The 26,451-nt window shown below is 39.4% G+C and overlaps 1 long non-coding RNA gene across 1 annotated transcript; it reads left to right on the top strand.

Moving 5' to 3' along the window:
* The first annotated feature begins 349 nt into the window (after nt 1-349).
* Nucleotides 350-23,759, top strand: LOC125171163 (uncharacterized). Its single transcript, XR_007154207.1, has 3 exons — nt 350-454; nt 21,613-21,770; nt 23,483-23,759. It is a non-coding gene; the product is annotated as an uncharacterized LOC125171163 (long non-coding RNA).
* The last annotated feature ends 2,692 nt before the right edge of the window (nt 23,760-26,451 follow it).

The raw sequence follows: 26,451 nt of genomic DNA, 5'->3' as shown, positions 1-26,451 counted from the left end.
TTAGTTAGCTTCAAAAAAAGATTTGAGATATGGCAAAAAAAATTCCCATCTACAGGTTCCTGAGCACTTTTTTGACAACCTTGAATGTTAAGTTGTCTGAAGCTTCATTTTTATAGAAAATTAGTTTTCACCAGGTAGAACTGGAAATTACTGTCAGGGAAGAATAATTTCCAGTGGAGTTAGAATTAGTACACATTTTATGTTTTTACTGTTTATATATACTTCTTCCACTTCTTATGACCTGAAGTCATAATCTTTCCATGGTGATGTCACAGCCATTGCACAATAACTAATAAAAGATTTGAATCCTAGTCATATAAAAGCAAAAAACTGGACTATTGCCTGTGGCTTCTCATTTATTAAGGCAAAGATGAAAAGAAGCATCAGATGCAAAATTTCAAGTGCAGATTTTTCTTCCTTAGGAATTCTTTGTTGAAATGGACCCGTTCCTAAGGTATTTGAAAATTTTTTCTTTGCTATCTTAGAGAAGGTTTAACGTTCACTACTAATTAAGTTACAAACTTTTCATTAGGCCAAGTGAAATGTCCAAAAGTTGAGGTGACTGTGTCCAAAACCTTATTCACAACTAAATGATGAAATATGACAAGGATTCTCAACTGGGGAGCAGGAAGGCTAGGGAAATCAGGCCATACAGGTTTAAATATATTGAATGCTTCAGAGTCTAATCTAAGACAGCCTTAGTGTAGTCCTTAATATTTCCACTTACAAAGGGAACAGTTTACATGTGGTTTCATCAAAGAGTCAGGAGGGTGGTTTCATCTTTGGAACATTCTAGGGTGGTTCTATCCAATGCCTGAGAACATACTGTGGTGTGATTTGGGGAAACCAGCAGGTGCCAAGCAATGTCCCTTAATAATGTCTAAATATCTGAAATTCTACTTTTAGAGTACACAGAGAGATGGCACTGGTGTAGAGAAGACAGTACCAACTTTGGAAACAAAACTCAATTCACAATCCAGAAGCCACATTTACCATCAGTAGGATTTTGAGCAACCTTAACCTCTCTGTAAATTAGAGATAATGGGATGTGTGGAGCCACTATCCTGGGCCCATCTTCCCTAAATTCAAACTCTCTCATCTCCCTTGTAGATAAGGGTAACCAGGTGACCAGTTGTGGTCAATGAGATGTAAATGGAAACCCTCTAGGGGCTTCTGGGAGGAGTTGTTCTTCCTTTTAAAGGGGCTATGCTCAAAGGAATTGCTCACTGGTGTCCCATCCTTTCCTTTTCTCTGTGAAACCTTGGGGTTCCTTACCCATCTTGCACTTAAGAGGAAACAAGAGAAGGAAGAAAAGCCAACATTCTAGATATGGCAGAATGGAAAAATGGGAAGGGTCTAGGAGTCTTTGATGGCATCATCTGGCTGGAAACACCAACTTCTATATTAATATAATATGAGAAAATTAATTGCCTTTGTGGTTGAAGCTGCCATCAGTGAGATATTCTAATTCCTGCAGCTGGAAGCATTCCTAACTGCCCCTCTCACCAAGCATGTTATAATGATTAAATGAGATGATAAAACCCTGGCATAGGATGTGGTTCACAGTAGGCAGAGAATAAGTGTTAGTCCTTTTCTCTACCCAATACCCTCCATATCTCTTTAAATACAAAGGCACATTAATATAATGACTCATTATATGGTTCATACTAAGTTATTTGTGTTGTTAGTTGGGTTTCTCTTAGGCAGGGATATAAAGGGCCTTATAGGCTATGTTGAGTTTGTGTTAGAAATGAGGAGCACTGAGGGCTATTTAAGTGAGGACACCATATGGTGAGATTCACAGTCTAGATAAATCAATCTAGAGTTTTTGTAGGGTATGCTTGGGGTGGGAATGGGCTGGACCAGGATTTGGTGTTTGACTGGATGTGGGTATGAGGAATAGGGAGGAGTCAAGGATGAATCCTAACTTTTGAGCTTGAACAACTACATGGATGGTGGTACAAATAAATATAGTTATCGCTGAGAAAAATATAGTTATTGTTGATTTAAGGAAATGTTGATGAGGTCAAGCAGACTGAGCTGGTCATGTCCCTGAGGCAAGTTAGATGTCTGACCCTGGGAGATTTGGAAGCCATTAGTTTAAAAGTAGTAGCTTAAATCATGGGAGTAGACAAGATGAACCATAAAGGGAATATGTAAGTTTAATTAATGAGTCTGAAGACAAAAGGTATGGGACAGTGATCAAATTGATATAATAAACTACCAAGAAAGTAATTAAAATGAGTCTATTTATAACATAAGAAATGAGAGATTGCTAAAGAAGAATTTATAGTTGCTATTGTCTGTTATTTAAGAAGATAAAACATTTGCAAGAAGGAGGCATTTTCTTAAGAAATTAGAAAATAAACCAAAAATGAATAAGGACAAAAGCTGAAATTACTTACTCAGAAAGTAAAATAATGGTAAAAGGAGAACTAAATTCAAGAGCTGTTTTTATCAACAAAATAGATACATAACTCACAGGTATGATTATAAAAAAAAAGAGTGTGAAATCATACAAGTTTGGAATAGAGACATAATCACAGATACAAAATAAGTAAGATTATAATAAAATATACATGCAACTCTTTGACAAAAGATCTGAGAACCTACAGTAAATAAGAGATTGTCTTATAAATTTTGAATTCCCAAAAGTGACCAAAGAAGGAATTGAAAATTTTGATAAATTACCACAGAAATGTTTAGATAGACGGTTAATAAATAATGATTTTTAAAAGTCATCAGGATCAGATAATTTCAAGCCTGAGTTCCAGACAGATTTAAAGAATAGATAATTCCAGTAAGTTATTGCAATCCATAAAAATACAGGTTAAAAACTTCCCAACTCACACTATGAAGCTAGCATACTTTAATATCCAAGCCTGAAATTGAACCAGAAAAGATGATCGACGAATCACATTAATGAATACAGATGCAAACACTGTACATTTTATTAAATAGGATTCATTGGATTATCAAGAAATAGTCCACAGTTATCAACACTAGTCTATTCTAGAAATTTAAAGATAGTTAAATATGGGAAAATTTATAAATATTAATCAACAAATTAAAGGAGGAAAAGCATTCCATCATATCAATAGATGCTTGAAAGGCTTTGGATAAATTCAGAAACTTTCTTAAAACACACATACACATACACAAAAAGTAAAATAGGAATAGAAGGAAAGTACTCAGATTATGACAAAGATTATTCATGGAAAATTAGCAGCAATACATATCTAAATGGTGACATGCTGTGGTAGATCATACTCTTGTTCTTAATTATCTGTTGTCTTACCTGCAAAAGGATTATTCTTCCCCACACTCACTGACATTATGACATCATGAGGCTATGGTCTGGCCATTTTATTTGCTTTGGCCAATGAATATGAGAGGAAGTGTTGTATGTCACTGTAGAGCTGATGCATTAGGACCATTGTATGAATTGGTCATTGCTATTTTCCCTGTTACAAGGATGGCAAATGTTAGTGCAGAGCTGGATCCTTAGCCTGGACTCTAGAATAAGAAGACAAAAGAGCAGAGCCACAGCTCACCCACAGCCTGTATATTAGGAAGTAAAAAATGAAGCTTTACTGTTAGCTGTAAGCCCCTGAGATTTTGGGGTTTATTATGACAACATATCATAGCAAAAGCTAAATAAAAAGTTACAACCAGGAGTAGAATGATGCCAAAAACAGACAAAACAAAAAGAAAACTTAAAATATGGGGCATTGGTTCTCAGGGCCAGGCAGTTATGGCAAGGAAATTGTCATTAGAGGCTGGAAAGATGGTGGTCTGAATGATGTAGTGGCCAAACATTCTCACAATTATTGCCAGTGGTGTCTCCACAGGCAGAAAATGGACCAAATGAGCTTATGAATTCATATGAAAAGTTTGGGAATAAAATGCTACTAGTATGTACTGGTTGCTATGGTCTGGGTTCGGCAACTTATTACAAGGAGGAGATCAACTCAGGAAAAAATTGGCTGGCTTGCAAGCATGATTGGAAAATGGAACTGTGCATTATCTCCAACCAGTATAAATTCAAATTGGGAAGCACCCTGAGCAACAAGGGCCAACGAAGATAGTTGTGTGACAAGAACCAAATCAAGACTAGGGCCATCAAGCATTCCATGAAAGCTTTTGAACTGGTGAAGGTAGCAGACAGTTGGAAAGGATGGATCAGTGGAGAATGACTGTATCATGACTTTCCTACAGAAGTTCATAAGCTCAAAATACTCCAAATTAAGTCAAGAGAGAATTGGCCAACGTTTTGGGGAGAGATGTACTGCTAAAAGAGCTACCAACCTATGGTGGCCATTGGCTATTCAAGACTTGAAACAATTTTTGGATCTCTAAGCTTCTATGGGCAGAGAGCAAGATGAGGGGAAAAAAAGGTGCTGAGCCCCAAGGGAGGACATAATCTCCAATATCCTTTAAAAATGGCCAAGAGAAATAATGGAAATAGAAAGAACTCTGAGAGGACAGTGCCTGTCTGATGGAGAGCAATGGCCTGGGATGCTACTTGTCGGGAGCAGAGATTTAGGACGAATCAAGAAATTCCCCTTTATACAGGATTTGAGGTCCTTGCAGCATTTCCTCTGTGGAATTTTAGGATTACTACAGATTGGTGACTGCTGTGTACCTTCCACTCTTCCCCCTTTCCAAGGCGAGTGTGAATAGAGGTTGTCCTATCTCTGTTTTCCACCACCGTACATTGGGACTACTAGAGGATACATTCTTTCTTGTCATTTTTTCGTTTCAAGATCCAGAGCAGCCACACCCAAATATGATGTAGGAGCTATTACAAAATCTTGAATGGCCTCGTCCCTCACAACTGGCTAAGACTTTTTAAAGGTTTTTCTTGGGGAAAAACAGATGTTTTTATTTTGTGAACGAAAGAAGGAAAGAAAATATTTCCGACCCAGGGGCAGACTGTGGTAGATTGTATTATTATTTCCAGTTACTTGATGCCCTCCCTGTTTGGGTTCTTCTTTTCCACAACATTGACATTAGGCTTGGCCTTGTGACTTGCTGTGGCCTGTGAATGTGAGTGGAAATGGTGCGTGTCACTTCTGGGCAGAAGTATTAAGGATCATCTCATGATATGGCCATCACTCTTTTTCTTCTATCACAGCATGGCAGATCCCAGACAGATACTCTGCCTTTAGTTTAGATCCAGAAAGAAATACTTATGGAAGAGAACCACAACCTATTAGCAGCCAGTATATAATGTGGGCTAAAAATAAACTTGTGTTTCTCAAGGTCCGGATAATTTCGAGTTGCTTTGCTGCAGCATAAGCTAACTAGGAAGATGTGACTAATATGTCTGTATTCATGTGGCTAAAGCTGTTTCCATTAAAATAAAGAACAAGACAGGAATGCTTACTATCACCATTATTATTTAATACTGTCTGGAGAATCTACTAAATGCAATAAACATAAAATGCACTGTATAAATATTGAAAGAAAGAAGTGAAGTTTTTTGCTGATAATATAATTTCCTGCCTGTTATCACCAAGAAGCTCAAGTAAAACACAAGAAGAAGTAATAAAAGAATTTGATAAACTCAGATAAAAGAATTTGATAAAGATATAAAATTATTAGCTCCTTCTATATGAGCAGCACACATATGAAAATGAGGAAAATATTCCACTCATAATACTGACAAAATCCATGAGTTTGGAATGAATTATACAAGAAAAGAATAGGATTTATATTTAAAATATCCTACTGGAAGGCAAAAATATGATCTGAACAAATAGAAATCTGTACTATGTTCTTGAAAAAGAATACTCTTTATTATAAAAAATTCTGTTCTCCTGAAGTTAGTATATAAACTTAGTGCAACATCAGTAGAATCCGAATAGTATTTTCAATGGGATAAAATACTCTTAAATTGATGAATAAAGAACGGCAGCATTAAAATACTATATTAAAACTACTTAAAAGCCTGGTACAGTACAGGTACAATACTGTACCAAAAAATCAGTAAAAATGATAGAGAACTCAGAATTAGGTATCAGTGTGTGTGTGCGCGTGCGCACACGTGTGTATATGTGTGTATTTCATTGTGGAGAAATTTAATTGGTAGTCTCATCACAACTGGATATACTCTTAGAAGAAAATAAATTTGAGGCCCCTAGTTTACATTAATTCCAAAAATAAATTCCCAATAAAGAGTAGAAAGTAAAAATGAATACTAATCATTTTAGAAAAAAATTAGTGTACTTTCAGTATGTGTACTTTGAATTGGAGAAATCTTTTAAATTAAGACAGGATATGTGAGATATATATATATATATATATATATATATATATATATATATATACCACATACACACATAAAATGTTAAGGTAGTAAAGCTTTATGGTATTATTTATAGTGTAAGAGATAGAAAATCAAAGTCACTAGACAAACAAGTTAGGGAAAATATTTTAAATTCAATTGATAGATAAAAAATTACTATCTATACTAAATGAAAAGCTCCCTTACAATTTATAAGATACAATCAACCCAATAGCAAAATGGGCTGGGGATATGAATAAGCAATCGACAGAAGGACAAGTATGATAAAATGTTCAACTTTCCCCAGTAGGCAGGGAAATGGAAATTAAAATTGCCATGATAATACCCATCAGAGTAGCAAAAATAAAAGTGTAATAGCAGCTATTATTAGCAGAGATGGGAGCAGGGCAAGGGCACTCTCAGACATCACTGGTGGAAATGGAAAAAGGCAATTCATGATCTCTATTAAAAATTTTAAATGCATATACAATTCAACCATGCAATCCCACTCCTGGGATTCTGCTGTATAAAAATAAATGCTCTAGTACATAAGCATGTATATATTCAAGGATGATTATTGCAGCATTATATCTAATAATAAAAAGCTGGTAGCTAATCAAAAGTCCATTAATAAAAGAATAGCTGAATGAATTATAATAATTCTTACAGTAGAATATTATGCAAGAATTAAAACTTAATGATCTCTATATACTACTTGGCTTAAAGGAATTTCCATCCATTATATGTATTGCTAAGGTATAGAGAATTATATATCACTAATCCCTTTAAAAATGCCTCTTTACACCTTCTGTGTACGTGTGTGTGCATGTATATGTATATTTACATAAAATTATACCTGTGTGTACATAATGCATAAAGAATTATAGGAAAGGTTGTTCACTGAAATGTTAATAATCATTCTCTCAGAAAGGTGGATTTCAGGTGACTTCTAGTCTTTTCCTCAATGTATTGTTTGATTTTTTTTTTCCTTTTATTTTTGGCAATGACTGTTCAATTTCTATCAGGAGGAGGAAAAAGCAATAGACTTTTCTTCATTGTAGGGAGGAAAAAATTGGACAAATGCTTAGTGCTGTGTAAGTAGGGATACTTCATATTTTATTCATAAGCAATAAACACCTATAAAAAATGTAAATGTCCAAGATTAGGATTTGGTTAAAGAAATTATCTGTCTCTGAAAATACTACAGAGTAACCATCTACAATTACACTGACATTAAAATATTCATGTTTTATTGTTACTAGAAAGCAAAACTATATCATTAGGTAGTATGTGTGTATTTTTTATGTGTGTATGTATATATATGTGTGTATATGTGTACATACATAAGTATATATTTATATATACTATGATATATAAGCATCTTGAAAGAGATACAACAAAACATACTAACAGGGTTGATTTCTCAGTGCCAGGTTTAAAACTTTTTTTTCTATTTTCTAATTCTTTCCTTTCACATCATGTGTGACTTTTGGCAACAGAGAAAGTACTAAACTTTCCTTTTCTTTTTCCATTGCCCTTCCCCCAATTTGGGTTGGTTATTCTTCGATACGGAGGAGGAAGAGGAATTAACAAAAGAGTGGAACACAGGAGATCTTTCTGGTTCTCCGTTTCAGAATTTGCAGTTGTGCTAGAATTTAGCTTTCATTAGAGGAAATAGAAATGCATTCCTTTAGGGTGCCTCGTTGGCTCAGTCAGTTGAGTGTCTTAATTTTGGCTTAGGTCATGGTCCCAGGGTCATGGGATCAAGCCCAGTGTTGGGGTCAAAGCTGAGCATGGAGCTTGCTTGGGATTCTCTCTGTCTCCCTCTGCTCCTCTCCCCTGCTCTCTCTCTCTGTCTCTAAAATAATAATTTTTAAAATGTGCTCCTTACTCTCATTTTTCCCTTGTTGATAAACCTTAAAGTCAAACACGAAAAGGTGATGTTAACCTTACTAGTTCTAATCATGGTTGCATGCCATAAAGATTAATATTTTCCTTGGTTATTCCCTTCCCTTTTCCCTGGACCATTTCCCGTGTACCTTAATGAACCAGTGTGTTCATTCCTACAAGGTCTGTTTATGAGCTAGAAAGGAAAGACAGACTGTCACTTCAAAGTCATAGCTTGTTTTAACACACTTGACCTGATTCACCCTATCTGACTCCAACTGATTACTGGTCATTTCAAAAAACTAAACCCAAGGATAAAGGTTACCAACTCCAAAGAAATCCCAGAGACTGTGCTGCAGGCACTAAATGAATGTACAAATGAGGAGTCCCAGCAGCGGGGTGTGAAGGAAACTGGGTCATCTCCCAGCCCAGTTCCTGGGGGCACAGCCTAAGACTGGAGACAGCTTGGTGTTTCTCCCTTTAGAACGCAGGGATTTAGCCGACTTTTCCCCTGCCCGCTGCCAACCTGTGCCCAGGTTTCTCCCAGAACTTAAGAAGACACTCATTTCTCAACGTATTCAATAATTAGATTCCTATACATGCAGGGAAAAATTTTAATGTTCATATAAAAATCAATTTTCTCTAAAAAATAAATAAAAAACAAGGAATATCTTCTGGGAAGTTAATTTTTTTTCCTGTTTGGGGTGCCTGGGTGGGTGGCTCAGTTGGTGAAGCATCTGACTCTCAGTTTTGGCTCAGGTCATGATCTCACTGTTGGTGGGTTTGAGCCCCACATGGGGCTCTGTGCCAATAGCACAGAATCTGCTTGGGATTTTCTGTTTCCCTCTCTCTCTGCCCCTTCCCTGCTCTCTCTCTCTCAAAAATAAAAAAATAAATTACAAAAAATAAAATGTTAAAAAAGGTTTTTTTTTCCTGTTTCATATTAATAGAGGAATAAATAGTTAAGGGGAGAAAGTAAATTATATAATAATGACCAACAAGAAATCACTAGATAATGGTTAATTGAATTATAGACAACGCGGGCTTACAAAAAGTAGCTATGTTTCAAATGCCGCCATTATGGGAATACTTGCATGTGAAATCTTTGTCATGCTCCGTGATGTCCAGGTTTGGTACTTTCTTCAATGTTGGGAGGATTTTAATGAACTATATTCTAAATCTGCGAATGTCTGCATTTTATTACCTTTTGCAAGATGGGCTAATAACCTCCAATTTTACATAAGCCTTTTTTTTTATGGAGCCTCCCTACGCTGTGAACTGATATTAACAGTAACTGTTTTGCCTAAAAGATAAAACTAAGTTAGAAAACACACAAATTCATGTGGCTCAAATAGTACAGCCTCGTGTGACCTTAGAAGGAAAGGAGGAGAAACAGAATTTACTCAGAAATACCTACCCTAACAATTTATTGTACGTATACATAATGGATATACAATATCATATAACTAATATAACACAATATGAAACATGCATATGTATTGTATATACATTATATATATATTATATATATACACATATATATATATAAAATATAGGTAAATAGCAAGGAGTAGAAATTTATAGAAATGAAATATTTAAAGTTGGCCAACACTTAAACATACAAGTCAAAACACCAAGAGTTTGTTTGAAGGGAATGAATAAATACATTAATGCCTTCTAAGAAATGAGGGTTTTCTTTAATGCATTCCTGCCAGCCTCTAAAACTTTCAACTTGGTGAACACAATTAATGATGATGATGATGATGATGATAAATAATAATAATGAAAACATAGTGATTAAACACATGGGTTCTTTAGTTAGATTGGCCGGCTGGCAATCTTGGCTTTGTTGCTTTGTATCTTCAGATAATTTCCTTAACCTCTCTCTGCCTCAGTTTTCAAATATGTAAAATGAGAATAACAATAGTACTCTATTGGCAAAGTTGTTGTATAAAATGTATAAAATGCTTAGAATCCTGTGTCGGATACAGTAAACTCTTAATAACTGTTCAAAAAAAAAAAAAAAAAAAGAAGGAAAAGAGAAGATAACCAATGCCATGCCCTGTATCTTGATGAGACTAGCTTTATACATTTGCACTTGGCTTTGTTCTATGTTCCAGTGAAAGAGTCTTCCAAAATTTTGGCAGGCATTTTAGTCTCATGTTATTCTGAAATTTGCATGTGCACATTTTAAAACAATGTTAATTTAATCCAGGGACCGATGGAGACTTAATACTTGTCACTGGTCACTTTTAAATACAAATCAGAACAGTCCTCTTCTTGCATAGCTGTGTTACCTAGTTCTAATCTGAGAGATGGTTCTTGGTTTGGGATACACTCCCGCCCAACCCTTGATTTGAATGTTAAATCAAGCGGTTCAGACTCAGGCCCCCAGTGGGTTTCAGTTAATATCACTAATGAGGAGTGTTGCTTCTCCACATCTTTGTTATGTATACCTCAATAACGTTTATATAAACCAAAAAAGAGGGCATCTCTGCCTCCCAAGGTGACCAGGCATCCTGCGCGGAGGTCCCAGGCTCTGTGGATCAACAAGAGGTGGCTCCGTCCTGGGGAAAGTTGGTTTTAGATAAGTGGGACATCAGGAGGGATGTGGTGGGCAGGGGCCAGAATTAGGTCTAACGCAGACAGGCCAAGCCAAGGAGAGGCAGAATCAGCCCCAGGATGGGGTAGGGGGCAATGAGTCTCCTCAAGGCAAAGAGATGTAGAAAGGGGGGCTGTTTCATAGGGGTCTTATAATGTGTCAGAGTCCCTGTGCTTTCAGAAAGCTGCACTCGTGTGGAAAGGGGGCTCTTAGTTGTCAATATAAACCACATGATTTTAAACTGACACCATGTGTTTATTCTTTGGCCAATGTCTAATCACAACTATAGTCCAACGGACTTCGAACTGTTGAACAGAGACCCACAGAGAGAAACACAACAGAATGCATTACACGCATCCATGGATTCTTAACTGAAACCCAAGTTTCATAGAACATTGCTTATTGTTATTGCACGTGGCCCTCTGATATTTGCCCTGCCTTGTGTTCACTCCCCTTCCCTCCCTTGAATTTCTTAATGTTTATTTTTTAGAGAAAGAGACACAGAGCATGAGCTGGGGAGGGGCAGAGAGAGAGGGAGACACAGAATCGGAAGGAGGCTCCAGGCTCTGAGCTGTCAGCTCAGAGCCAGACATGGGGCTTGAACTCACAGATCTTGAGATCATGCCCTGAGCCGAAGTTGGACGCTTAACCGACTGAGCCACCCAGGCACCCCTCCCTTGCCTCTCTGAAGATGCTTGTTGTGACCCACCAAACTGATCCTACGACTTGCTGATAGGTTGCTATCTGCAGAATGAAAGCCCGTGTTAGCTCCTGTCAGTTCTGCCGCTGTTTCATGCAGCACAGGCCATGGCCACCTCTTCAAGCAAAGCCTCTGACCCACCTTCCTCTTCCCCAGTCTCTTCTCCCTGGCCTGTAATGACCACTCCCTCAGTTTATTCTTCCCTTTCACTTTTACCTCATCCCTCAGTTTGAGAGAGAAGAAAAATGCATTTCCCCAAATACGGAAAACACCTCTTTTGTGGGGCCAAGATGATTTTAGGGATAGGCTAGTGAACATACACTTTTACTAGCTTTGTCCTTTTTTTTCCTGATTGCTTTCTCTTCATAACAAGTGATGCTGGCTTTCTCTCTAAAATGATGAAAGCTGACAGCTGAATTTTATTGAGCTCTTATATGTCAGGCACTATTTTAAGAACTTTACCTATATGAACTTGTTTAATCCATATCATGATCCTATGAAGCAGTTACTCTCAGTATGACCATTTGACAGATGAAAAAATGGGTGCACAGAGAGGTTAAGAACTTGCCCAAGGCCACTCAGCTAGTAAGTGGAGGAATCCGGAGATTGTTACAAGAAAGTCAACTCTAGAAACAGCCTGGATTAAAGGATTAAAGTGCTCATTCTACCACTTTTTAGCTGTATGATCCCAGGCAAATTATCTGACTTGGCCAGGCCTCAGTTTCCTCACTGAATCTAACATACCACCAATTTATGCGCCACTAAAAAAGAACTAAAAGTATAAATCGAATCATGACTTACATGCTTTCTTATCAATTACGCGGTGCATCCTGATAACAGATAATGTCAAAATAATGAAAGAAAAAAGTAACATCGTAGAATCAATGAAATATACAAATATTACCTACCTCACAAGAGGTAGGGAGAACAAATGAATCAAACGTGTACTCTGGTTCCTGGCACATAGGCAGTTTTTCCTAAATGTTTAGCTATTCCAGTTGTTAAAATGATTGTGCCCACTCGCTAAACGGAGGAACCAAGGCTCAGAGAGATTAAACTACCGTTTTCAGTCTGCCCAGGTAGGAACATCGGCGTTGCCCTGATCTAGTAGAGGTCTTGAACTGTCCTGCTGGCTCTGGCTGCCTCTCCCCCTGCGGGTGAGGCTCGGCCTCTATGGGGACACCAGGTCATTGTGTTTTTCCCTTTGCTTTCAGTGCCTAAACCAAGAACTCCTGGGACCGTTACCTACAGGGTCTCCCAGATGGACTTTGCCTTTCCTCTTTCAATAGTACTGAAGGTTGTAGCAAAGTACTACCTTGCCTCACATTCCCGGGAGGGTGTCTAGACTCTGCTCAAGACAAATTACTAAATGCATAAAATGCCCATTCCACATAACGACTTTACTTCCACTTTTCACAAGACGCTCGGGTGTAGCCAGAAATAGTCCAAACCCTATAATCTTCCATAGAGCTGCGATAAGTTAAGTGGGTAGTGTTGCTCCATAATTCGTCTCCCAAGCACTTAACATTGACATATGTCCCTCCTCCTTGTGCTCACAGAATAGACGTTTGAAAAAATGTCACTTGTGTGTGAAGGAGGAAAAAAAATCACTGAAATGTGGACTTCCACTTCCACCCCCATCTGTAAGTTCTCAGAGCCCTGTCAATGCTCTCTTGAATGGATATTTCTCTATGAAACACACACGCCCCTCCTTGCGTACACACATGTGCACATGCATGCATCAATGAGTGCACATGCGTGAATACTTCACTCCTTCACATGAACATCTCAATCACATGGATTCTCCAACTTGTATTTTAAATATTTTTGTACCATAGTCTCAGGTTTGAGTAACCATTTTACATTTGGTTAATGTGCACCAGAGCTGGCAATAGGTTTTTTGGGAGGCAGGACAGAAAGGGCTAACTTGGTAACAGCTAGAAGACAGAACAACAAGACCCCTGCTTAATATTGGGGTCGTTGGCAGGCTGCCTTAGAAGGAACACCATCCTCTGGGAAGGCGGCCACTGGATGGGGTAAGCCCTGACTTCCACACCTAAGCACAATCTTTCTTGTAGAAAGAGCATTAGGTCTTGGGTGATGACTTAGGGCAGACATTCTCATATTGGAACAAAGGTTAAATCTGACACTATTCATTATAGCTTTTCCAGATAATTATTTTCTCTTTTACTCTGTTGGGACTGCTTACGTTCTCAGAGAAAAGCTTCCCGTGGTGAGCTTTTCTTAACTTGTCGCCCACCCTCCTTTGTCTTCAGAGAGAGCACAAAAGATAGTTCTGCCCAGTCGTAGACGTCCATTTTCCTGCTGTATCATCATGACAACATATCTCAGGCATTTTGCAAGCTGAGAATTGTCCTCTAGAGGGAAGAATGAGAACACACATATGGGAAGGTGGATGTTGAGTCTCCCCTGTATCTCCTTGAGACGTCTGAATTTTAATGCTTTGAACCATGACCCTAGCTGAGGGCTTTCTATTGCTTTTCTCTCAGGCTGCACCCTCCTTAGTGGCCCTGTTACAGTCAGCTGTCCTTTGTTGTTAACTGACATTCATAGGTCCAAAGGGAGCCTGAGGAAGGGACACACTCTTTCCTCAGCTATTTTTTTCAAACTGCACTACGGGCCCTCCAGCAACTAGGTCAAGTGACTCATAGAGTCTCAGCTTGAGGCCTGGGTTCTGTGTGGCTGGGGCAAGCTTGTTCCCCAATGCAGGGAATCACTAGGCTTCCCCATCTCTTGGAGAAGTGGTCCAATGCCCTTTCTCCAGCCCAGAACAAAGGAATTGTTTTTCAAGGAAAAAGAATGTTTAGTTACTTTACAGATCTGAATCTAAAAGTGTTCCCCAAAGGCAGTTAAGCCTAAAGGTAAACTTTTAGTCTTTACCCACAAAGGTATCAATTTAATGGAATGTTTTCCATCTTCAAAATTCCAAAGATCCACCTAGGAACCCTCATTTCATTCATAGTTTGCAATGGCTGAATACAAGTTTGTTAAAACTCTCATTATTTAATATCTTTCTATTTTGTGATTTTCATGGACTGTCTAGAGTTTCATTGTGTGGTATAGCAGCCAAAATAGGCTGGGTTAAGCTACAGTAATAAACAGTTAACAAATCTTAGTGACTTAAAAATATTTTTCGTTTCTTGCTCACTATATGTGTCTATTGTGGGTCAGTTATGAGCTCTATTCCATATTGTACTCACTCCAGGATCCAGGCAAAAGGAAAAATGACCATAGAAAATTATATACTAGTCCTAAAAGTTTCTGCTTGGAAGTGACATGTTATTTGTTTCTATATTTTCTTGCTAAAGCTAGTCATGTGGCCTCACTTAGCATAAAGTGGACAAAGAGATGTAATCTTATCACATGTCCAGAAGGAGAATTGGAAACCTTTTGTAGATAGCACTGATTATTATATATGGATATAACATAATAACCAATAGCATATTTTGCATACATGGGGTTTTTTTTCTTTTTTTTTTTGCCAAGTTTTGTATAAGTCGAATAACTTTTTAGATGCATATTTCTTTTTTTTAATTTTTTTTCAACGTTTATTTATTTTTGAGACAGAGAGAGACAGAGCATGAACAGGGGATGGGCAGAGACAGAGGGAGACACAGAATCTGAAACAGGCTGCAGGCTCTGAGCGGTCAGCACAGAGCCCGACGCGGGGCTCGAACTCACGGGCCGTGAGATCATGACCTGAACCAAAGTCCCAAAGTCGGACGCTTAACCGACCAAGCCACCCAGGCACCCCTAGATGCATATTTCTTAAAGATGTCCAATTACTCCCAGTGAATTTCATGTGGAAATGTTAGTGAATGCAATCATTTATACTGACTCGGTGCAAACCTTCAACAAATTACATGGACTTATATCTTGGCCTCCAGCATTGCTCTAGATAACAACAGTTCAAAGTAAAGTAGGCAATAAAAGAGTCATAATATTCAAATCTGCTTCCTCAATTGCCTAAGAATTGTTTCTCTATTGTCTTTTTCAAGTTAATGATGACTCTCTACACCTTTGTATGGAAAGATCTCCAACATTACCAGATCCAGCTAAAACTTCACCAGTTTGCAAATTATCCGTCAGCCATTGTCTGAATCTATGCAATGCTTTGGATGTCTAAGTGAACATGTGTGGCTTCAGGTGCTATTTTCCAATCTTTTCCAGATGATCCCACATGGAAACTTGCTCAGACGCCCAGGTACATATTACCTCTAGCTATGGACAAGTCCATCTACAATCTAATCATACTCTTCATACCCAATGACATTAAATTTATGTAATAGCAAATGGGCCAATGGGCTAATATCCAACATTAGCTTCAGGAGCTGGCTGATGTCCAAGGTAAATCAAGATACCCAGGGAGGTAATAACACAAAACATCTTGGCAAAATCAAATTCAAGGATAACTATTGTTCAGAACCAGATCTGCAACTGGTATCTGTGCAAATATTGGCTGGACAGACTCAGCTGGTGACTATTCTGGGCAAGTTGTCTTGTCACAACTACAATATAAAAGGCAATGTGGCACTACTTTCCATGTTTTGTGAAAAGTACAGATCACGTTCAAACTATTGCTGTCCTCATTGAAATATCCATCCTACCATTCTATGTATATATTATAAGTGTACTTCAACACTTATAATTTGTTATGTATTTTTTAATAATTTAAGGCCACTTTACCAAAATGGCATTCATGGGTACTTATGTGTGTATGTGGAAGGGGGTGGGGGAGAGAAAGAAGATTTTTAAGTACATTTCAGAAAGACTGGATAAAACAAAGATAAATAGACTTCTTTACTATAAGACTTCACAGTACCTTTAAAATGCTAACGTGATTGTAAATCTTCAAGAGGTACCTAATGTTTACCAACATAAATGACCACAGTACATTTTTTAAAAATTAAAGAAAAAAAATATCATTACCATAGAAGGAAATGTTCTGCCTATTTCCTGACCTACATGCTCTACGAAAACTTCTTACAAAGGGTATTCAGCATCTCTCCTTTAATGTGATATTCACCTCATGGTCCTTCCCAGAGGGTGGAAAACCAAAAGGGCAAGAAACAGTGATGGTATCAGAGGGGGGCTGGGCTGACTTTCTTTTCTTTTCTTTTCTTTTCTTTTCTTTTCTTTTCTTTTCTTTTCTTTCCTTTTCTTTTCTTTCAAGTTTATTCCTTTATTTTGAGAGGGGGAGTGGGAAGAGACAGAGAAAGAGAGGAAGAAAGAGAGAGAATCCCAAGCAGGCTCCGAAGCATGGAGCCCAACACAGGGCTCAATCCTATGAACCCTGAGATCATGACCTGAGTCAAAATCAAAAGTCAGATGCTTAACTAACTGAGCCACCAGGCACCCTGGGACTGGGGCTTTCTTAAAAGTAGTTGTAAATGATGAAAATAAAGGGAGAGGGGAAGAAAAGAGAACAGCCTATAATGATGGGGGTGCCCAGAATAGTTTTGGGGGGGAATTGAATACAAGAAAAGAAGGGTGAAGTGTCTTCTGGAAACCTTGAGATGCATGACAGTTTTAGAAGGAGGAGAATGAGAAAAGAAACACTTAAGAAATGATGTTGTGAATTATGACCTGGATCCCCTTTAGCATTCTTTGAGAAATGCAAGAAAGGGAAAGATAGTGATCACACCTGGTTATTGAACTGTGTTTCTTTGAATGTTTACCATGTTGAGACTGGCTCCTTGAGCCCTGGGATTTTTTTCAGGTTATAACACAACATCTCCACAGTGATATTCCACAAAATATTTTTAAAGAATTGCTTAGTAACACTGCTTTTCAATCCTACACAACCAGGACTACATATAGGGAATTAAACAAAATATTAATTGCTTTTGGCCCAAGGGCCTTTTAAGATTCATGGAACAAGGATTAGAAACAATGGTATATTTTTTTAATTCTAAATATTGAAACAAAACTAAGAATGAATTTTTGAGCATGACACAAGGCTACATACATCTTAGAAATTAATCTCATAAAGAAAACATCAAAGCAATACTTTCCCACAAAATTTTGTTGCTTTGATTAAAGCACAAATTTGTCAATTTGAGTAAAAGCATTAATAACTCCATTTTCAATTTATTCTAAGCCTAAGCCATCTGTTTGGCTAACTATGGATATTAGTTGTGTTAACATATCATATATCTCATCAGATTGTTAGGATTAAATTAATTAATATATGTGAAACACTTGGAACAGAGCTATCATGTAGTTGATTACATACATTTAGCTGTTATTTTTATTACCAAAAGTTATCACTTTAAAACATTTTTTTTTGCATTTTTTGCAATATCTCTGATGTTGGGATGGGGTGCCATAAATTGACTGGGAGCATTTTTTTTTTTTTTTTTTTTTTACTTAGTGGTATGTAAGAGTGTTTCTGAGCATTGATGGTTCCTTTGAGTCAATAAAATATATTATTTTTATTTCCTTTTCTCCATTATTTTTGGATGTTTTGCTGTGTTTTTCTCTTCCACAGCGATTGCCTGTCTTTTCATACCCCAAGAGTTAAATACATACCTCATATATTATAAGAAAACTAAGTACTACCAGCCCTACACCCCTACCCCTAGAAGGCCTGTCAGGGTGAAAGATATTTGTTGATAAGCAAGGTTTCAGCTGATATATTTCCCATTTATTATACTTTGGGAAATATTTGATAAAGGATTTGAAATAAACAACAAATTAATCAGAAGACAAACTTCAAGACACTGCTGATAGGGAAGAGAGGACTTGGTGTTGAGTAATGAGCCTTGTAAAATACATAGACATTTTTGTAACCAATGTCCATGTAATCAATTTGCTGGGTTTACTAATAATCTCCATTTCCTTGAATATCTGTAGTAGAAACTTTGGGTACATGAATCTGTATCATTTAGGGGCTTTTGGTTACAAGCAGCAGAAACTGATTCTTGCCTACTTAAACAAAAGGAAAATTTGGGGAAGGATATGAAATAGTAAAAAGAATAGACTCAGCTACTGCTCCCAATAAAGATCCATTTGGGACCTTTCTTTCTTGGGAGCTACTGCTGGACAAAATGGGTCTACTCTTTTTTAGGCTGTTTGTCATCCTGGCCAAGATCAAAAGTGTGGGGAAGGAGCCCATGAATGGCATGGGTCATATGCCTGTTCCTTAGTGGAGACAGAGCCGGGCACCTTGACTGTAATCTTGCAAAGCTGTCTCTAATCAGGAGGAATCAATCTTCAAGGAACCAGGTACTATTAGCAAGGGAATGTGGAATAGACGCTGGCTTGCCAAAACCCAACAAATGTCCACTACCAATTTGAATGACAACAACCAGCAGTTGGTCACTCTAGCATGCTAAATGCCACAATCAGTTATGAAAATCCATTGCAAACTAGAAAGAACCATAAGCATACCTTACAGTCCTTGTATTCTAGAGGACGTTATAGCACTGTAAATAAAGGAGGAATTGAGGGCAGCATGGGTGGGGCAAATACCATCCAGTCCAACCTACTGTCGATGTTCACACCCTACATGGAGCACCATATGGGTGAGATTGCAGGCCACGAGGAAAAGCACTTCCCAAGGGCACCCCCAGATTCCTCCTTGTCCTTGACATGCTTACCCAGTTATAAGTGCTGCATGATCATACAGGTCAATCTCATTAGCTCATGCTCAAAATACCCAAATTTGTTTTGATGCACAAGATTAATTATAGCTGGTGGCTTGACTTATACATCAGATGATTCATCATGTACATGCAAACAATCTTCGCTGTTCCCAGGGTTGCATGAGTCAACTTGCTCTCATTAACATGGGTGAATGCTAGCTGGCCTTGTTCCCATCCCCTGGCTTTTTGGTGTTTTATTCCGCTCCCAGGTGCCACTTTTTCCTTCCTGACTCACCTTCATCTCCTTGTCTTTGCATTTGCAGTCCTACTGATTACACAAACAAATGCCTACTCACAGGGCACATGTTCCTGCCATGGAGAAAACCAAACCAAAGGAGAGCTGCTGAGCTTGTCACCTGCTTTCTTGGCAGGAGCAAGGCATTAATTTTTGCAAAAGCAGCTGCAGCAAGAAGCCTGTCCCTCAGGCTTGGCAGGAGCAGAGGGGCAACAAAGACTTCATGGGGATCTAATCTGCAAAAGTCCCTGGGGCGGAGTCTTTCTTGTTTCCATCTGCCACTTTTTTCAAAGTCTGCTTTATTATTAGTGCATGTATTGAGAGCTACCTTTTCCACTCTGGCTTAAATACAATATTAAAGACGTCTAGGAAGATACCATTAATTTAAAAGTTGCCAAGTCAATACTTTTGTGTGAACTGGGATAGGAGACTGAGAGAAACTATAGATATTTCTTGTTCAACATCGCATTTCAGCAGAAGATCAGACAGCATTATTTTGATTTCTGTTTCTGCTTATTTATGCATTAATGTGTATCACATGCATGGTTCTATTAATGGCTGGTCCTGCACAGAGGCAGGTCTGACAATTCCAAGAAGCGTTTCCACAAGCTTACTTGTGAATCATTCATCCCAATTTGCACTCTGCAACCTGACTTGCTTCCTATCCTTTTGGCTCCTGAGCTCTGCTTTTCCATTTGTGACCTTGCCATGTTCCTTAGATCTCACACTTGGCACCAGTTTTTTTTTTTTTTTTTTTTTTTTAAATTTTTTTTCAACGTTTATTTATTTTTGGGACAGAGAGAGACAGAGCATGAATGGGGGAGGGGCAGAGAGAGAGAGGGAGACACAGAATCGGAAGCAGGCTCCAGGCTCTGAGCCATCAGCCCAGAGCCTGATGCGGGGCTCGAACTCACGGACCGCGAGATCGTGACCTGGCTGAAGTCGGACGCTTAACCGACTGCGCCACCCAGGCGCCCCGGCACCAGTTTTTTAATTATAGCTTTCTACTGCCTTTTTTGAAGACAGTTCAGATTTCCTTCTGACTTCATTTCCTTCATCCATCAGCTCAGACATCAGCACCTTCAACATCTCCCCTTTGACCTGAGAATGCCTATGAAAGGTATCTGCCTCAACTCTGTGAGCAGAACCCAGAAATTTAATGAAAAAAAAAATGAATGAGGAACTTGTGATCTATTTGAGGAAACAGGGTTTACATATATTGAACAGCAAGATTTTGGTGCACACAATAAATATTCAGAGATGGAGCACACTTAAAGTCCAGCTTGTGAAAATAATTTTGAGGGCTAGGGGTGATAAATAAGATTTATCTTCCATACAAGTTCCAATCAGCTGGTAGTACCAACTATAGAAAAGGATTTTGCAGCTTCATCTAGGTAGAGCAGAACAGAGCATCCTGATTAGTGAGGTTGGCCTTGAACAAGGCAACACACATTTGCTATCTCTGCTGTGATAAATGACCCACCATTTAGAAATTTTAAAGTAGAAGAGATTTTTTTTTTTAATGACATCAGTGTTTTAAGGAGATTAATTTGGCTCTGTATAGAATGGATTAGAGGAAGATAGGGTATTCTCAGAAAAACAAGTTAAAAGGCTCTTGTAGTTTGATCAAGGATTGCCAAAATGGCAAAACATAGCTCCCCAAAGGTGGCAAAACAAATGATATAAACTGGTGGACCGCAGTTCTCTGGAAAGGAAGAGGGCTGAGCCAGGGTCCCTGAGATTTGGCTGGATGTGGGCAGAAAGTCAAAGTGGCAGGATCAGTGATTCCTTATATGCCCTCCTAAGGAGGAACCAAAGGTCAGAATATTTATTCCAGTGGGCATCTGTATTGAGGGCAACAGAAAACTATGTTCAATGCCATTTGTCAATGGAGAGAGTTTGACTATGACCTTTCCTGAAGGACATGAAAGATAATCAGTTTAGACCTTTGGATGGGGCTGATGAGAATAAAAGCAAGGGCTGATGAGAGTCTGTATTTGGATGGCCACAGGAAATAGAAAGAAATTGATACAAAATATTTTAAGATGTAAAATAGCATAGATTAAAATATGATAAGAATGGCCTTTTGTGAGTGACTGCAACAGAAATGGAAAAAGTAGAAATGACTCTCTAGTTTCAGATCTGAGAGATTGGAGGGACCTTTAAGAGACAGAGAGAGAGGAAGCTGTGCTGGAGCATTTGCCCCAACATCTGTCTTCTTTTCTCCTAAAGATGTGGAGCTGCACATTTTTAGCTGGGTATGTTACAGCTAATGGAAACACTACATTTTTCAGCCTCTTTTGCTGCTGGATGCCCAAGTGAACGAGTCTTTGCCAATGGGATATAAATAGAAATGACATCTGTAAGTCCATGGTTGTACTTTTAAGAAGGTACGTGCCTTCCTCCTCCTTTTTTCTCCTTCCTGCTGCCTAGATGGCATCTGAGGTGATGTGATGAGCCATCTGAACCATATGGGCAAGGACGATTCTCTAGAGATGAAAAAGTGGCATGATGGAAGAATTCTGTCCCTTGATCCTGCCACATGAGCCCAGGACTGCTAACACCTGGGCTATTACAGAGGTGAGGGGGTGGAGATCTATCTTTTCTAATTTACTATTGTTTTGGTATGACATCTGCACCAATAAACTAACTTCTAAAAGGAGTGAATTCTGTAAGGAATGTATTAAAAAGCACATGCCAGATAATCGGGCATTTTGCAATGAGATGATCGAACTGCTTGGTGTAATCTTCCTAAAGATCAGAAAAATAGAGGAGATGTCAGAAAACTAGAGACAACCAAAGGTAGGGAGAGTGGAAGCAGGTGTGTCCTGCAATGAGAGCCTCGTGAGCACGGAGGTGATCCAGTTCTAGAACAGGAGGATCCAGGAGTGTTCGGAACACGAGAAGATGCGCTGCAGGAACCAACAAAAGCTCACGAAGAACAAATACTAATTCTTCTCTGCTTGTGACTGCAGCCACTGTGCTCAGTGCTTTACATGAATCATCTCACTTCATCCTCACAATGATCTTATAAACTAGTTATTATTATTGTTCCCACTTTACAGATGAGGAAACAGAAGCCCAGAGAGTCTAAATTACTTGCGCAACATCACTAACTATGAGTAGTGAAGCCCAGAGCCAAATCCTGGCTGCCTGATGCTGGAACCTGAGCTCTTAGTTAGGACACCAGACAGCTCCTTACAGTAGCACAGACTTCTTCCTCTTGGAGCACAGAGCCCAGGAGGAGAGACTCTTGGTCATCTGAATATAGCCAGATACAATAGGGGAAAGTACCAGGTGCGTGGACACATGGCAGGGCCAAGAAAAACGTGGCAGTCCCCAAAAAGAGCTGAGGAAGGCAGAAGAAGCAGAGTGTTCTTCAGACAGAAGACACAGTAGACATTCAGAAGTAAGCAACAGAGGGGAGAGCCTGGCTTAGTGTATAAATGCAAGCGTTTCCAGTATGACTGCAGGATAGAGGGCAATCTGAGAAACGAGGCTGGGATGGTAGATGATCCATAGAATAAAAGGCTTTGTATGCACATATATAAAAATTTTGGACTTTTGCATGAAAGTAGTGACAGCCATTGAAGGATTTTAGGCAGGAAATGATAAGATCAGATTTGTGTATTAGAAAGAGTGCTCCATTTTCTCTGTAGGAAATGGACGTAGCAGCCTCCTTCCTCCTCCTCAACAGAACCCCCAGCTTGTTCTGAGCAGTCATGTACATTAGGGGACTCTCCTGGGGGGGGGTGGTTCTAGAAAGGTTTCCTCGTGCCTAACTGCAGCACAAGAGAAGGGATCACCCTTTCTATCTCTGGACATTTTGGGGACAAGTTATGACACCAGAAATGGATATGGTTATCAACCTACTAGGCTGAGAGTGAAGCTACCACATGGGGGAGTTTGAGGCTAAGAGATGCAGAGGGAAATGGCACCAGAGCACTTTAATTTGCCAGGTTGGGGCTCCCTTTTGCCATTGCTGCTATAGGGAAGCCTGGAGAGAAGGCTTGCTGCTGTCACACAAAAGCTCACTATTGTCAGTTTGCTGGAGATGTCTCTCCTGCCTTTCCAGACTCATTCTCCATCCTTTTTCTCCCAGTTGCAGGATCAGGAAGATGCTGTGTCTACAGACTGCATCAACAGGCTTACCCTCCCTGCAGCTGTCCACTGAATTGGGACAATGGGAGCATCAGCAAGAGATTAGAGAGAGGAGGGCAGTGAGGCAAGAGTATTGCCTCCTATAGATCCTCCCCTTGAGGGCCCTGCAGAAGGCAGCCTCCCTCATGCAGTTTCCAGCTCCAAGAAGGCAAATCTTTCTTCACAGTCCTCTTGGTCTCTGAATTTCAGTAATGGATCCCCTTCTTCCTTCTTCCTCCTTCAGGCCTAAGATGGGGAATAGTGCCTCACTAGCCCTGAGCAACTACACTCCCCCTTGTGGTTTCTCTATACCCTTTGAAAATAATTCCTTTATTAAACTTTATCCAGCATGTCCCAGTATGAGTGTGTCATCACTTTCTTACCAGGATCCTGACTGTGTACATGCCACACTGTGTTCAGCTAAGGCACTTGAGAAACAGATACTAAGACAAAACTCTTATGTGTAAGGAGCATGATGGAAATCTGACCCCGAGGGAAGAATGGGAAAGAACTTTGGATGGAAGCATTCTAGACTGCCATGCAATCTACGAAAGTTTTGGCAAGGCTGTCTGGAAGTTCTCATGCCAAAGTCAGCCATCAGAGGAGTCCCCTGATTCCCAGGAAAGGGCCTGCCTTAGTATTGCTGTGTGCTTAGTCACTGGTGGAGAGCAGCCCATGGGAACTGGGGCCTCTATGTAAATACCACATGGATTTGTCCATGTCCCAGCTATGTCCCAGTGGTTGGAGGTCTATGAGGCACATTCTTGTGGCCACCACACTCATCCTATGAACATTTTTAGCACCACCTTAAGGCTGTGTGTTCTTCCTCCCTCTATGACCAAGACTCTATTTTTACCTTGCTGTACCTATTTCCCCCTCAAAAGGTGTTGTGTTAAAGTTTAAAATGTGCTTTCTTAGCCAAATAGCAACACCAGGGCACCCTACCATAAAAAGACTAGCTGGCTTTTCCCAAATGGCCTTAGAGGGTGTCATTTGTTACCTTACAAATTTATAATCATCAGCAGGCTGATAATTAGTCTGGTAAGCTCAAAACTTGATATTGTCAGCACACCATGCAGTTAATCTCCCAGGGCAAGCTCATGATCAAGAGGCTGGTGTAAAAAATCAAAATGCCAAGTTATTCACTCTTCATGAGAAACCACCTTGTAGGAGTACCAAGACTATCTGAAGTCTCTAGGATCAATACATCCCTTCCCTACAAAAGCTAGAGAATAATCAGGAGATTGCTTGTTGGATGTGACACTAGTTCAGGGGGAATTAGATAAGCCAAAGATTTAGAGCAGCAGGGCAAACTAACCTGGTACATCATTTGCCTCATGCAGGGATGGTCTTACAGATAGGATGTGAAGACTCAAACACAACGGCTGGGTACATCTACCATTAGAAATGGTATTGCATACTCAACATACTCCACTGGGTAGGGTTTGAACACTACTCGCATTGATCTCTGTATCTTTTTTCTGTTTCCATGGTTGACTGTCACAACCACCACTTCCCTTTGCACCTACCCACCTTCAGCTCCCAGCTGGCCCAAAGGCCTTGGAAGCCATTTTGTCTTTTTCCACTGACTTTTTACATCCCATTGAAAATATATTGATGTTAGAGTTTAGCACTCAGAAGGCAGTCCCATTTCTCCCATTTCCAAATTTTGGGGGCTCCATAGTCAAATACTATTAATAAAGCTTTTTTCTCCTGTCAGGGCTCTGAGCTAGGAAAAGGAGCCTCCGGGTATATTCCTAGGTCTACTTTGTTTTCATCTCTGGCAGTAGGCACCCTCCAGCTATGTCTCTTTGCCCTGCTAATGGAGTTTCCGTGATTCCTTTTTCTAGGGATGTGGCTGGGAAGAACCACTGGAAAACCCTACCCCTCTCTGATTCCCACCTGTTTGAAGGGGAAATGTAGTTGGCCACACCCAACAATATAGCCAAGTAATTTCTGCAGCCAAACTTCTGCCTTCGAGGAGCCTGCCCAGCCTTCCTGGCAAGGAGAAGTCCCTTCCCCCAATTTGGAAAATGGTCCCAGTCATGATGTCATCCTCTCTGAGACATATACTGATGGTAGAAATATACTTTTTGCTTTTCCTCTGATCACACTGTCCTCCTCGGCCTTAGCCCACATTACTCTTAATCTGTTTCACTCTATTAACAATGCGCATCTAATTCTCCCATTCCACTTTGTGAGAAAGCAGCAAAATTAGTCTTGCCCACATGTCCCCCATGATCTTTATATGTCTGTTACATCTACCAGCTGGAGAGACATTTCCCGGCCCCCTTTCTCTGCTCCTCAGACTCAGAACCAGAGAAAAAGCCAAAAGACTTACTTGTTCTCTGTAGAATGTGGGTAGAGCAGGGATAGAGTTCTAAGAGTCAAGAAACCCAATTTTTAGGCTGGTTTTCTCTTAGATAAACTCAGCAGCCTTGAACAAAACACTTAATCCTTCTGGAATGCAGTTGCCTCCTCCTGTTCAAAAAATGATGGTGACATTTGGCCCAACTCACCTCCAAGAGCTCTTCAGAAGTAAAATATGATAGTGGATATGAAGTACAGTAGGAGACATACAAGATACAAAGAGTTCTGTGGAGGCAAAGGACTGCCTACATTTGATGTAGGTGATTTTTTTTTAATGTCGGTAACCTTTAGGTGTGTTGTGTTTGACACAAAAAGTGGTCTTCAGCAGATCTGAACAAATTGTTCAAAACAGACATTCCCAGTAATGAATTCCCAGGGTCCCCGCCAGCCTCATGTAGTGCACCAGTATTTAAAGCCTTTTGACTTCATTAGTTTGGGTCATCCAAGGCCCTAGTATCTCCTGAGAAGCATAGGACTTGACTGAGAAACACTTTTAATCACAACACATAGGGTAAAAAGTATATTAGTTAGGGTTCTTCTGATTTCCAGGTATAGAAACCC

This window comes from Prionailurus viverrinus, chromosome B4 (assembly GCF_022837055.1).
Source record: "Prionailurus viverrinus isolate Anna chromosome B4, UM_Priviv_1.0, whole genome shotgun sequence".
Taxonomy (NCBI): Eukaryota; Metazoa; Chordata; class Mammalia; order Carnivora; family Felidae; genus Prionailurus; species Prionailurus viverrinus.
Note: the sequence above shows the minus strand (reverse complement) of the source record. Positions and strands in the feature narration are given on the sequence as shown.